The following is a 15,358-nucleotide window of genomic DNA, read 5'->3' on the forward strand; positions in this document are numbered from 1 at the left end:
CTGATGAGCTGAGTTCTCTAGGATAAACCACCAGGAAATAATTCTTGGCCATGACATTTAAAGAAAGAGGAAAAAAAAATGATGATTTTAAAGATGATTTCACAAAGGTTAAAAGAAAACAAAACACCCAGAATTTGTTTTGCTAGAATGTATACACACAGCAGAAGAGATTGGTCCGAGGAAATTTATTTCCTTTCAAATTAATCGTAACAATCATAAGTAGATCGACACGATGGGAAGTATTTGGAAGGGACATTTTTGTCGGTGGGATTTCGAAGTCCGCGAAGATGTCAGTATCTGGAAGGCCCTACGGCTCTAGCAGTGTATAGAGATGACAGAGATGCAACCCGGGCTACGGACCGGACCGGAGTGTGAGCAGGGGAACATGGCAAGTAGTTCCGGAAGTGGCGGGGACGCGGCGAACTCAGGCCGAGGGGGCCTGGCTGGATTCTTACTCCTTCTGACTGTCACCTAACACCTTGCCTGACTACACGATGTTCACCGTGATGCACCCATTCTACCCTGAGCATTTCCGTGAGGCCCTTGGACAGGAAGACTTTTCTGTTGTTGTTGTTAGGACAGAAACATAAGGTAATGCGCCTTAGGAGGACAGAGGCGGGAACCAGCCTGGTGCCCCCATCTGCTATTCCTGGGTACAACTAGTTAGATTTATAAACCACTTGCTGAAATGTAGGATGCGTCTGCATTGAAAGACAGCTGCTGACATGCGTATGGGAGGCCTCTGAATGCCAGGATTGTTGGGTTATCTCCTGTGGTGTGGGCATACTGTGACCATTTTTATTTTAATTTTTTAAAAATTTAATTAATTGTGTTTACATAGATTCTAGGGTCACCCCGAATGCCTTCCCCCTCCCCCTTATTCCCCTCAACATGTCCCTTGTCCCCCTCCCTACAGCACCTTCCCCCCTTCCCTTCAGGTTTATCCCATCCTATCATCCCTCTTCCCTCTGTCCTCTTTTCCTCTGGTCCCTTTGATCCTTCCTCTGTCTCCATTCCGTTCCTCAATTCTCATTATTCCTTGGATTCCTCAAATGAGTGAGGTCATATGATACTTTTCTTTCTCTGCCTGGCTTATTTCACTCAACATAATAGTTTCCAGGTCCGTCCATATTGTTGTAAAAGGTAATATTTCCTTCTTTTTCATAGCCCCATAGTATTCCATTGTGTATATGTACCACAGCTTTTTAATCCACTCGTCCACTGATGGACACTTGGGCTGTAACCATTTTATAGAAGAGGAATATGAGGCCCAGGAAGCTTGCTTTTGCCCTGGTCACACACCCAGTAAACCGTGGGGTCGGCATTGAACTTAGCTCCTCCTAGCGGCAATGCACGTGCTGTTCCCCCTACTCCAGGCTGCTCTTCTTCCTGACCTCCCCCCCAACAATGGAACCCCACAGGGCTCTCATGTGTGCAGGTGCCATCTTGCCAGTGTGTCTGTGTTCAGGGCGTAAGCACCACACCTCTGCATTCTCCACTCCGCAGAGAGAGAGAGGATCGGCGTCTCTGCGGCTGTCCACCTGACCCACACCTCTGCATTCTCCACTCCGCAGAGACAGAGAGGATGAGCGTCTCTCCTGCTGTCCACCTGACCCACACTTCTGCATTCTCCACTCCGCAGAGAGAGAGAGAGGATGAGCGCCTCTCCTGCTGTCCACCTGACCCACGGCTCTGCATTCTCCACTCCACAGAGAGAGAGAGAGGATGAGCGCCTCTCCTGCTGTCCACCTGACCCACACTTCTGCATTCTCCACTCCGCAGAGAGAGAGAGAGAGGATGAGCGCCTTTCCTGCTGTCCACCTGACCCACAGCTCTGCATTCTCCACTCCACAGAGAGAGAGAGAGGATCAGTGTCTCTCCTGCTGTCCACCTGACCCACACCTCTGCATTCTCCACTCCGCAGAGAGAGGATCAGTGTCTCTCCTGCTGTCCACCTGACCCACACCTCTGCATTCTCCACTCTGCAGAGAGAGGATCAGTGTCTCTCCTGCTGTCCACAAGACCCACACCTCTGCATTCTCCACTCCACAGAGAGAGAGAGAGGATCAGTGTCTCTCCTGCTGTCCACCTGACCCACACATTTGCATTCTCCACTCCACAGAGAGAGAGAGGATCAGCGTCTCTCCTGCTGTCCACCTGAACCACACCTCTGCATTCTCCACTCCGCAGAGAGAGAGAGGATCGGCGCCTCTCCTGCTGTCCACCTGACCCACACCTCTGCATTCTCCACTCCGCAGAGAGAGAGAGAGGATCAGTGTCTCTCCTGCTGTCCACCTGACCCACACCTCTGCATCCTCCACTCTGCAGAGAGACAGAGAGGATCAGCGCCTCTCCTGCTGTCCACCTGACCCACACCTCTGCATTCTCCACTCCACAGAGAGAGAGAGAGAGAGGATGAGTGTCTCTCCTGCTGTCCACCTGACCCACACCTCTGCATTTTCCACTCCGCAGAGAGAAAGAGGATCAGTGTCTCTCCTGCTGTCCGCCTGACCCACACCTCTGCATTCTCCACTCCGCAGAGAGAGAGAGAGAGAGAGAGAGGATGAGCGCCTCTCCTGCTGTCCACCTGACCCACAGCTCTGCATTCTCCACTCCACACACAGAGAGAGACGATCAGTGTCTCTCCTGCTGTCCACCTGACCCACACCTCTGCATTCTCCACGCCGCAGAGAGAGGATCAGTGTCTTTCCTGCTGTCCACCTGACCCACACCTCTGCATTCTCCACTCCACAGAGAGAGAGAGAGGATCAGTGTCTCTCCTGCTGTCCACCTGACCCACACCTCTGCATTCTCCACTCTGCAGAGAGAGAGAGGATCAGCGTCTCTCCTGCTGTCCACCTGACCCACATCTCTGCATTCTCCACTCCGCAGAGAGAGAGAGAGGATCAGCGCCTCTCCTGCTGTCCACGTGACCCACACCTCTGCATTCTCCACTCCGCAGAGAGAGAGAGGATCAGTGTCTCTCCTGCTGTCCACCTGACCCACACCTCTGCATTTTCCACTCCGCAGAGAGAAAGAGGATTAGTGTCTCTCCTGCTGTCCGCCTGACCCACACCTCTGCATTCTCCACTCCACAGAGAGAGAGAGAAGATCAGTGTCACTCCTGCTGTCCACCTGACCCACACCTCTGCATTCTCCACTCCGCAGAGAGAGAGAGGATGAGCGCCTCTCCTGCTGTCCACCTGACCCACAGCTCTGCATTCTCCACTCCACACAGAGAGAGAGAGGATCAGTGTCTCTCCTGCTGTCCACCTGACCCACACCTCTGCATTCTCCACTCCGCAGAGAGAGAGAGGATCGGCGCCTCTCCTGCTGTCCACCTGACCCACACCTCTGCATTCTCCACTCTGCAGAGAGAGGATCAGTGTCTCTCCTGCTGTCCACCTGACCCACACCTCTGCATTCTCCACTCAGCAGAGAGAGAGAGGATCAGCGTCTCTCCTGCTGTCCACCTGACCCACACCTTTGCATTCTCCACTCCACAGAGAGAGAGAGGATAAGCGTCTCTCCTGCTGTCCACCTGACTCACACCTCTGCATTCTCTACTCCGCAGAGAGAGAGAGGATCGGCGCCTCTCCTGCTGTCCACCTGACCCACACCTCTGCATTCTCCACTCCGCAGAGAGAGAAAGAGAGGATCAGCGTCTCTCCTGCTGTCCACCTGACCCACACCTCTGCATTCTCCACTCCGCAGAGAGAGAGAGGATCAGCGTCTCTCCTGCTGTCCACCTGACCCACACCTCTGCATTCTCCACTCCACAGAGAGAGAGAGAGGATCAGTGTCTCTCCTGCTGTCCGCCTGACCCACACCTCTGCATTCTCCACTCCACACAGAGAGAGAGGATCAGCGTCTCTCCTGCTGTCTACCTGACCCACACCCCTGCATTCTCCACTCCGCAGAGAGAGAGAGAGAGAGGATGAGAGCCTCTCCTGCTGTCCACCTGACCCACACCTCTGCATTCTCCACTCCGCAGAGAGAGAGAGGATCAGCGCCTCTCCTGCTGTCCACCTGACCCACACCTCTGCATTCTCAACTCCGCAGAGAGAGAGAGAGGATGAGTGCCTCTCCTGCAGTCCACCAGACCCACACCTCTGCATTCTCCACTACACAGAGAGAGAGAGGATCAGCGTCTCTCCTGCTGTCCACCTGACCCACACCTCTGCATTCTCCACTCTGCAGAGAGAGAGAGAGGATCAGCGCCTCTCCTGCTGTCCACCTGACCCACACCTCTGCATTCTCCACTCTGCAGAGAGAGAGAGAGGATCAGCGCCTCTCCTGCTGTCCACCTGACCCACACCTCTGCATTCTCCACTCTGCAGAGAGAGAGAGAGGATCAGCGTCTCTCCTCCTGTCCACCTGACCCACACCTCTGCATTCTCCACTCCGCAGAGAGAGAGAGAGAGGATGAGCGTCTCTCCTGCTGTCCACCTGACCCACACCTCTGCATTCTCCACTCCGCAGAGAGAGAGAGGATCGGCGCCTCTCCTGCTGTCCACCTGACCCACACCTCTGCATTCTCCACTCTGCAGAGAGAGAGAGACGATCAGCGCCTCTCCTGCTGTCCACCTGACCCACACCTCTGCATTCTCCACTCCGCAGAGAGAGGATCAGTGTCTCTCCTGCTGTCCACCTGACCCACACCTCTGCATTCTCTCCACTCCTCAGAGAGAGAGAGGGTCAGTGTCTCTTTTGCTGTCCACCTGACCCACACCTCTGCATCCTCCACTCTGCAGAGAGAGAGAGAGGATCGGCGCCTCTCCTGCTGTCCACCTGACCCACACCTCTGCATTCTCCACTCCGCAGAGAGAGGATCAGTGTCTCTCCTGCTGTCCACCTGAACCACACCTCTGCATCCTCCACTCCGCAGAGAGAGAGAGGGTCAGTGTCTCTTTTGCTGTCCACCTGACCCACACCTCTGCATCCTCCACTCCGCAGAGAAAGAGAGGGTCAGTGTCTCTCCTGCTGTCCACCTGACCCACACCTCTTCATTCTCCACTCCACAGAGAGAGAGAGGATCAGCGTCTCTCCTGCTGTCCACCTGACCCACACCTCTGCATTCTCCACTCCACAGAGAGAGAGAGGATCAGCGTCTCTCCTGCTGTCCACCTGACCCACACCTCTGCATTCTCCACTCCACAGAGAGAGAGAGAGGATCAGCGCCTCTCCTGCTGTCCACCTGACCCACACCTCTGCATTCTCCACTCCGCAGAGAGAGAGAGAGGATGAGCTCCTCTCCTGCTGTCCACCTGACCCACACCTCTGCATTCTCTACTCCACAGAGAGAGAGAGGATCAGTGTCTCTCCTGCTGTCCACCTGACCCACACTTCTGCATTCTCCACTCCGCAGAGAGAGAGAGGATCACTGTCTCTCCTGCTGTCCACCTGACCCACACCTCTGCATCCTCCACTCCGCAGAGAGAGAGAGGGTCAGTGTCTCTTTTGCTGTCCATGTTACTCACACCTCTGCATCCTCCACTCCGCAGAGAGAGAGAGGGTCAGTGTCTCTTTTGCTGTCCACCTGACCCACACCTCTGCATCCTCCACTCCGCAGAGAGAGAGAGGGTCAGTGTCTCTCCTGCTGTCCACCTGACCCACACCTCTTCATTCTCCACTCCACAGAGAGAGAGAGGATCAGCGTCTCTCCTGCTGTCCACCTGACCCACACCTCTGCATTCTCCACTCCACAGAGAGAGAGAGGATCAGCGTCTCTCCTGCTGTCCACCTGACCCACACCTCTGCATTCTCCACTCCACAGAGAGAGAGAGAGGATCAGCGCCTCTCCTCCTGTCCACCTGACCCACACCTCTGCATTCTCCACTCCGCAGAGAGAGAGAGAGGATGAGCTCCTCTCCTGCTGTCCACCTGACCCACACCTCTGCATTCTCTACTCCACAGAGAGAGAGAGGATCAGTGTCTCTCCTGCTGTCCACCTGACCCACACTTCTGCATTCTCCACTCCGCAGAGAGAGAGAGGATCACTGTCTCTCCTGCTGTCCACCTGACCCACACCTCTGCATTCTCCACTCCACAGAGAGAGAGAGAGGATCAGTGTCTCTCCTGCTGTCCACCTGACCTCTCCCTGTTCCCCGCAGCCCTCACAAGCCGCTGTCAATTATTGCTTCAGTACAGACATTGGTTGGGATGGTGAGACTCGCATCCTATTGAGTAATTATAATTTATTTTTCTGAGCTTTGTTTGTCAAGATTAAAGCTGATTTTAAAATTTCCAGAGGTGGTGTGAGAGTCTTCATTTTTTAAACAAATAGCCTGGTATGGTAGAAATCAGAGATTCGCCCAGGTGACACGGCTGTGGGATTTGCAGCCAGCGAGAGGGAGGGAGGGGAGAGGTTTCACCCATCATTACTCCTGGCAGAGCACGGCACATTCTGGACGTGGGGAAGGGCTGGCTGAGCGTGGTTCCAATAGCTGTTGGGACCACAAAAGTGTGACTGCAGTTCTGCCAGCAGGATCCAGGAGATGTATCCACAGTGACAGTTGGGCAGGCTTAGCCTATAACATTGAGCCACCGTAAAGGGCGGTGAATTAAGGCTTTCTGTTTTGTGGGGCCATCTGACAGTCTCATAGGAGGGACTGGTCTTCGACTGGCTAAGATAGCTGTTCAGAAATAACTTTTTCATTTTTCCAAATAATAACACGAAAGAAGCAAGTACTCATTTATACCGAATGTCAAACCACTGTACTCCTAATACAAAAAAAAAATTGCTTCCTCTTGCTTTTTACTTAAGATCTAATGGTGACAAGGAATTTAGAGGAAAGTCTGGTGCTCAAGGGGAAAAATATCTCTTTCGTGAGTGACAGTTGCTTGGAAGCTCCATTCTATACAAAAAGGAGATTTTTCTAGCGACTCCTACTTTGTCTATGTGTACATTGCCAAAGGAAGTCCTTTAATAAAGCACTTACAATGTTATGGTTTTGTAAATACTGTTCTCTATGCATTAATATCAGTTTTCACTTCTCATTTTTCTCCTTGACCAGTCAGGGTCCGAGGGTTAAGTCAAATACTCCAATCATGTCACATTTTAGTCTGTTTCATATTTAGACTGTAACTTTTTTGAGTGGTTTTCTTTTCCGGGGGCCCTAGGAGAAGGAATGGAGCCTCTGTACCATAACGTGACCTTGCAGTTTCTTGCTTGTTCTCTTTATGGAATGAGGGCTGTAGCTTTCTCTCACTGGTAATGTCAGCCGTGCAGCCCCTGAGTGTCTGTTCTAATTGGGAGTAGTTGCTTTAAGGGTTGTCTGCTGCCAATCTCTGACTCTTTTTTTATTAGACAGTTGAGTCATTCCCAGAGATTAGCTGAAGGCCTTTTTTTTTTTTTTAGAAAGAGAGAGAGAGAGAGAGATAGGGATAGATCAAACAGGAAGAGAAAGAGATAAGAAGTATTCATTGTGGCACCTTAGTTGTTCATTGATTGCTTCTTATATGTGCCTTGACTGGGGCGCTCTAGCCAAGCCAGTGACCCCTTGCTCAAGCCGGCAACCTTGGGCTCAAGATAGTGACTTCTGGGCTCACACCTGTGACCATGGGGTCATGTCTGTGATCCCATGCTCAAGCCAGTGACCCCACGCTCAAGCTGGTAAGCCCATGCTCAAGCCTGTGACCTTGGGGTTTCTAACTTGGGTCCTCTGAGTCCCAGGCCCATGCTCTATCCGCTGTGCCACCGCCTGGTCAGGCAAAGCTTTTTGTCTTTCTTGGATCTCACTCTTGTTTTGTTGGAGTGTGTCTTCAGGTTACTTCCTCAGAAGGTCTGTGCAGGAAGTAAACTTTTTTTTTTGTTTAAAGATTTCTTTATTTTCCTATTGCGATTGATTGGAAGTTTAAAGAAATGGAAAATATTAGGTTCAAAATAACTCGTCTTAAAACTCCGAAGGGTCACACCTTTACTGCCTCTTGCTGCATGTATTCCAGACCACAGCTTCCTCCCAGTTTTCCGCCAAAATGCTTCTTTATACTACCCATCTTCAAGGGATTTGTGGACATCTCCCTCTTTATCTCTTTTTCAGTACTGTTAGGGATTTACTGCCTTTTAAGGAAATCTTTTATTATCAAGGTAGTTACTTAACTGCAACCCTGAAAAGAAGAGAGACAAATTTCTCCATTTTATTTGTGCTCAATTCATCATCTTGAAAAAACCCAAACAAGCAAAATCTTGGCCTTCACCTGTAAAAGTGCAAGTACCTTTGGGGTCATGGTGACAGAGGCAGCTTACCTTACCGTGTGCATTCCAACAACTAACTGACTCCGAGCAGCGACGAGCACAGTGAGCCAGCACTGTCCAGGTGTGTAAGCCAGTCTTCAGATCTCTCTCTGTAAGAACTAGGAAGCACATACCAGTTTTCTTGGAATTGAAAGGTTTACCGTGGTGGTAAGTAGAATTTAATCCTAGCTCAGGGAGAATTTCTTCAGTGTTGTAAATCTGTTTACAAGTTGCTATTGATTTCTTTTGTTAGTGGTGTCACAAATATATCTGTGTATATCAGACCTGTCTATATAGATACAGCTAGATATGTGATATTTACACACACACACACACACACACACACACACACACATATATATATATACATACATACACACATACACATGTATGGACACATAAAATATACTGCTCACAGAAATTAGGGAATACCTATACTTTAAAATGATATGAAGTGATAAAATATCCTCTAATTTTTGTGAGCAGTATATACATCTATACACATACACTCATGTAGTCAAATGTACATTTATGTAGACATATACATCTACATTAAACATAGACATACAGTGTATATATGTATATATCTTTGAGCCTTAATAATTTCATTTCAGACCTCCTTACTTCCTAAATCTCATTCTGGAATGTCTGGGTATTTGGATAATAGAAGTCTTGGGGATTGCCGCTCACAGAAAAATTTAGGGCACATGCCCATGTGAACTTTGATGCAGCCAGTTACCCTGGATCTTTTAACTCCTGGAAATACTCGAACTTCTGTTCTGACAAAACTGTGGCCATTTTGCTGCGTAGTCTTCAGGGTGTCCTAAAAAGCGACAGCTTCTACCGTTGATTTTACTACATAGAACTTCAGGCTGAGCAGACTGTGATTTGAGACCAGTGTTCCTTTAGCTACAAACCATCCATCCACCCTTGTGTTTTCACCCTAGAAGTGTTGCAGGGAGTTTTGGCTCTGAGAACAGGTGGGTGAACCTGGCTAGAGGCACGGCGGACCAAGGCCTCTAAGGGAGGAGACCCTCACTAAGTCTTCCTGTTATAGTTACGTCATTGTCTTAAATCCCACTAGTGAGGCATTATTAAGATTATTCATATTTAAATTGGTTTAAATGTCTGCTACTTGTCCCTTCCATCTAATTTAGGGCTGTTAAGAAATTGAAGTTTGGGGCTAGGTAAGAGAAGAGATCAATGAGAAAGGAGGCTGTGAGGTGTGAGAGGGCAGGGGGTGAGCTGCCTGGAACTAAGGGAGAGTTTGCCTAAGACAGCATGGCTTACTCCCAAGGTCATGGCCCGGGATGCAAGCACCGTGGCCTCGGAGGGCAGCAAAATGATTTTACCCTTGTAACTGGTTTCTGGCAGCCTCCTGCTCTGTTGTGATGCCAGAACAACACACTATTTTTTTCCCAAAGTTTACCGCTCTGGGTCTGAGGAGCTGTAACCCACTCCCAAAGCATTCCGGCCTCTTAGGCCAATGCAGTCCAACCCTATGCAGTCCAACCCTGTCCGTGCTGAGAGCTCTCTCCTCAGTTTCCTCCCAGCTGGAGCCATATTTGATCAAGTGATGACTCACTGGACTGTGCACTCCAATTTCCCTGTAAGAAAGATAATGAGAAAAGGAAATGCCTACAGGGGAAGGAGCATAGAGGTGCTTTTGGACTTCTTCCTGAAAATCGGAGGCACTATTTCTCTTCCGGGCCTGGGTTTGGTGCTGGCTGGGGGAGGCAGACTCTGCGTCCTTGATACAGAACCTGGCTTCTTTTCTTCCTACCAGAAGCAAGGCAGAGGATATTGTTGAGTTTCATGTATTTAGATAGTTGCAAAGTGAGCACATTCCTGGGTCAGGCTGGCTAATTTGGTCTCCTGAAGCAGTAGAAATTTGGAGCCAGAGTCCTGGAAATAATACACCACCAACAGCTATGAAAGGATTAAGTTATAGGTCTCTTACAAGTCATTTTCAGTTAGCTTTTTCTAATCAGTGAGGTGGTATTATTTTTACTACATTAATAATTCATGCCCTATTCTAGAGAAGGAAACAAATCACATTTGGGTTTGGTCAAAAGAAGTAATTTGGAATTTGTGCATATGCAGAGTAACTTTGGATAGAGTAAGAAGGAAAAGGGATAAACGTTTACTGAACATGTTTAATAGGCAGATATGATTTAGGTTCTTTATCCATTTTCTCACTATATTCTTCACTGCAACAACAACAATAACACCTCTTTAACAAGAGTATCATTAAGAATTTTATAGTTAAGCAAACTGACTTTCAATGAGCTGAAGTAAATTGCCCAAGGTCACTCAGCTTGTAAACGGTTGAGTTGCATTCAAATTCTGATTTTGTGACGTCAAATCTAGACTTTTTCTCTTGCCCCATGGTGTCTTTGAAAATGATGCTGAAAAGTCTGTCTCCTCAAAAATAACCCTGTCACTGGTTTGCCACAGGGCCCAAAATTACCCTCGCTGAAGTCACTTAATAAAATTAATTGTACCACCCAGAACAAGTACAGACTATTCCCTGCTCCAACCCCTTCCCTAGTTTAATGATAGACTCAACATTAGAATGGAAAGGGGCTTTAGGAGGATTCAACCCACCCTCTTCTTCTTACAGATGGTGAAACTGAGAGGCACAGGAGCTAAGTAAACTTAAAATTATGTAACTTGTGTGGTTAGTTAGATCAGTAATCAGGACCCTAAGAAATGACACAGATGAAATTCGATTTTGAGAGTGAGGAAGGGACAGACATGTTCACTCTTTGGCATCCTTCTATGGAAAGCAATATGTAAATAGCATGTTAAAGAAACACAGACATTCATGGGTCCACTGCCCTGGGGATCTGAGGTGGAGGGAACCCCAAAAGTAGGGGGATGCTTATCCTGAAGGGGTGAACATTGCAATTTTGCCAAGGACCAGTCCTGTTAGAAGGTTTGGATCATTAAAAATGTTTGGAGAGGCATTTACCGTTGTTCTTTCCTGAGAATGCCTTCAGTCACTCCTATTGGTATTCGATCAACTCCCAGCTGATGAAAGACTCAAAGTCAAACAAACAATACTCTTTGAGAACAGTGTACTCTACAGCTGAGAGGAGCATGCTGACAGGGCCCCCTTAAACTGTACCCAGGCACACCAAAAGGATTTGTGAGTAATAAATTGCCTCTGTGATTATTGCAACTAATTTGTGTGTCAGTCATGTCTTTCCTCCGGTGGCATTTAACAGTAGCATCCTCATAGCCGCCTCAAGAGTAGTCTCGAAGAGGCTGCCAGCCCTGCTAATAAGCAGGAGTGTCCCACTGCACGGAAGACACTCCACGTTCACGTTGGAGTCTGGGCGACTACTGCAGCAGGGGGCCCCTCAGCTTTAGTACCCTTTCTGGCTTCTAACAGGTGCCAATCTACAGGATTATCACCTCAAACCTCCTTTTAGGGAATTCCTCACAGGGAACCCCCTTTATGTCAATCTACTGAAATGTTTACATTAAATCACTTTTTAAGATGTTCTTATTTTAATTAATTTACAAAGTTAATGTAAATAACACCAAGCCACTTCTTATCTATGTATAACTTCACACACATACTAACTGGGCTCTGCTTGTAAGTCAGAGTCTGTTTATCACATTACAGAATTATGGCACTAAGCCACTATATTAATTCCTATCCAACTGGCATAACTTTACTTAATTTTAATAATTATTTTTAATATCCTTTTTATTACTTTTATATATCTTCCATATTTTTATATTTCTATATATTTGATTACTATAACCTTATATTACTACAACAGGAAGCTGTCTGTCTGTGTGGATGTCCAGTGAAGGCATCCTGACATACCAAATATTGGTAGGTTGCAACTGAACCTACTGCTTTGTGATGTTCCCCTTTCAGGTGCCAAGCATTTTGGAGCTTTGGCTTACAATCTCTGCAGAAGCTAACTGCAGAGTACACTGTTGTTGGGCTCTACTGGGACACTTCCATTTAACTGTAATAGTGAAATGTACCAGACTTTTAGACCTCGGTCCTTGAGCTGTGGCTGAGAAGGAATTCAGAGTCAAGGCTCAAACATATTAAAGTTTACTCAGGAAGTCACTGTTGCATCCACCGGGTACGAAAACAAACATCGGAGACTTTCAGGAGTTTAGATGTTACTTTATTGGCCAGTTTAACCTGCGCAGGAGCGAACTCCCAAGATGTCCGGAGACACCGTACTCACAAGGAGCTGCAAATGAGAGTTGCGCCTGGCGCTTACAGCTAGGTCCTTATATATCCTAAGTGAGCAAGCATTATATAGAAGCAGATGTGGCAGTTAGCTATTCGCTAGGGAGGTCGCACACAGCATAGCAACAGGGGCCGACATAGCAACAAGGGCCAGGTTTAGCTTAGTGGTGAATTTCAAACATAAACTTCTTTGTTCTCAGCCTCACAGGGGCCCTATCAGCACTCCCTGTTCCTGCTCCTTCAATAGTTACACTCTGGCAGCCAGCCACAGCATATCTCCCATCTCTTTTGGGCATAAATCAAACCCTTGATTCTTTATTAGTGGGGAGAATGGTATAAGGCTGGGACAGAACTATTAACTTTACTACATCTACCCTCTCCTTTACGAACACAAGGAGCTTATTAAGGATTATTGGTCCAAAGGTAAGAGTCAATAAGAATAATAGGAGGGGTCCAGCAATTGCGGATATGAGGGTAGTTAACCAAGGAGAAGTCTTGAACATAGAGGCATACCAGCTAGTGCTGTCTTCTTCTAGGTTCCTATTCTGTGCTATAACTGTGCCATCTGCTCTCCTGATTAAAATCCATTTCTGCAACTCTAGTCCCTTGCTGGGTAAACAATAAAAAGTCATCAGTCCTAAGTGGAGGAGAAGGTGAGCTTTAGAGGCTCTCTAGGGGTCTGCTTGACTTGCCATCTCCGAGATCCTTTGTTGGGTGGTTGGGCCAGCTTCACATGGGAGAGGTGGATCCAGTAGGGCTTTTCAGCTACCTTAATAGCTGTGGATCACCTGGAATGGTCCATTCTACCGTGGCTCAAGGTTGCCTCGTCGGTGGTTGAGAATCCACACCCACTGTCCAGGCTCCGGTGGCTCCGGTAGTCGGGAGCTGTGTTCCGCATTCGATTGGGCTGATCTCTGGAGGGCCTGCACCTCGCTTCTGATGTGTTGCAGGGCCTGCAAGAACTTGAGGAAATTATGATTAGAAATCTCTAGTTTCCCTCTGGTCAATCAAGGTACAAGGGGCACAGGTTGCCCAAATAAGATTTCATAAGGGGTCTATTTATTGAGATAGGGGGTACATCTGGTTCTAAAAAGGGTGAAAGGGAGGAGCTCAACCTAGTTTTCGCTGGTCTCTCCTCTCAGCTTAATTATAGTTTCCTTCAGAGTCCTGTTCATTCTTTCTACCTGTCCTGAACTTTGGAGCCTATAAATGTAATGCAATTTCTGATTAATACCTAACTTAGTGGCTAATTCTTGGGATATCCTGGATATGAATGCAGGTCCATTGTCTGATAGTAGGGCTAGGGGAATGCCATATCTAAGTATGATTTCCCTTAATAAGACTTTACAGACTGTGGAAGTAGCCTCTCCTTGTGTGGGGAATGCTTCCACCTATCCTGAGAAGGTGTCTACTAATATTAATAGATACTTATAACCTGACTTCCTAGGGGTCATCTCTGTGAAATCTATTTCCTACAGTTCTCCCGGAGCTTTCCCCCGATACCTCACAAAGGGGGGTAGCTTCTTATTCTGTGCATTTACTTTGGCACAGATGCTGCACCTCGAGACAATGGAGTGGACAATATCCCTGATGTTGGGTCTTACATAATACTTCCTAATAAGTTGTTCTAGCTTGTTTTGTCCTAGATGAATGTACTAGTATGAATATCTCCTACTCTTTCTCTTAATATTCCCTGGGGTAAATAGAGCTGGGAATCAGGAAGCTCTATCTATCCATGCTGATTTTTCTTCCCTTTCAACTGCATCCCTTCCTGCTCTTCTTCTGGAAAATATCTAGGATCCGGAGATAGCGTTGGCTTAGGCAGCAATGGCAGAAAGCTTTCTTGTGGCCCAGTGGCTGCCTCTCTTGCAACTGAGTCTGCTAGGTTGTTACCCTTTATAATAGGAGAGTCCCCTCTCTGGTGTCCTTTGCAGTGGATGATGGCAACTTTGGTAGGTAGCCAAATGGCATTTAAGATGGCAAGAATTTCATTGCGATTTCTAATGTCTTTCCTCCTGTTGTCAGTAAGCCTCTCTCCTTGTATATGGCTCTGTGGACATGGGCAGTGGCGAATGCATATCGGCTGTCAGTGTAGATGTTGGCAACTTTTCCCTCTGCTATCTGTAAGGCTCGGGTTAGTCCTATTAGCTCTGCCCTTTGTGCAGATGTTCCTGAGGGCAGTGCTTTCTGCCACAGGACCTTATTTTACATGGTCACTGCTGCCCCTGCATGTCGCTATCCTTAATAAAACTGCTCCCGTCAGTAAAGAGGGCCAGGTCTGCCTTCCTGTATGCTTGGTACCTTAAGTCCGGGCAGGAGCCAGTTACTGTGTCAAGGATTTGTTTGCAACTGTGGACCAAAGTGGAGTCCGGTATTGGCAACAGGGTCACTGGGTTCAGGGCCGTAGTTTTAAGGAACTGAATAGATGGAGGGTTCAGCAGCTGAGCCTGATACTGCGTTAGCCACGCATTAGATAGCCACCTGTCAGGAGGTATGGGTTGGGGGCAATGAGCTCAGTAAGGTATATGAGTTGGGCACCGTGGGTTGAATAGTCTCTACCTGTGCATTCACCTCCCACAAGTCCTGGACTGGACGATAGTCTTGGCTCCCTGGTTTCTGGACGGGAAGCAGCAGGGTGTTCCAGGTCGATTGGCACCTTTGAAGGATGCCTGCCTCCAGCAGGCATTGCAAGTGCCGGGCGATTCCCTGTCTAGCTTGGGCTGGGACCGGGTACTGCCTGATCCTAACCGGTCTAGCAGTGCTAAGCAGTTGCACCAGGACAGGAGGTTGGTGAGCGGCCAAACCTGGGGGGTTGGTTTCCGCCCAAACCTCAGGCACCCAGGCACGCAGGGTGTCTGGAACCCCTTCCTCAGCCTCCTTACCTTCTAGGATGGTGG

The sequence above is a fragment of the Saccopteryx bilineata genome, chromosome 1 (genome assembly GCF_036850765.1).
Source record: "Saccopteryx bilineata isolate mSacBil1 chromosome 1, mSacBil1_pri_phased_curated, whole genome shotgun sequence".
NCBI lineage: Eukaryota > Metazoa > Chordata > Mammalia > Chiroptera > Emballonuridae > Saccopteryx > Saccopteryx bilineata.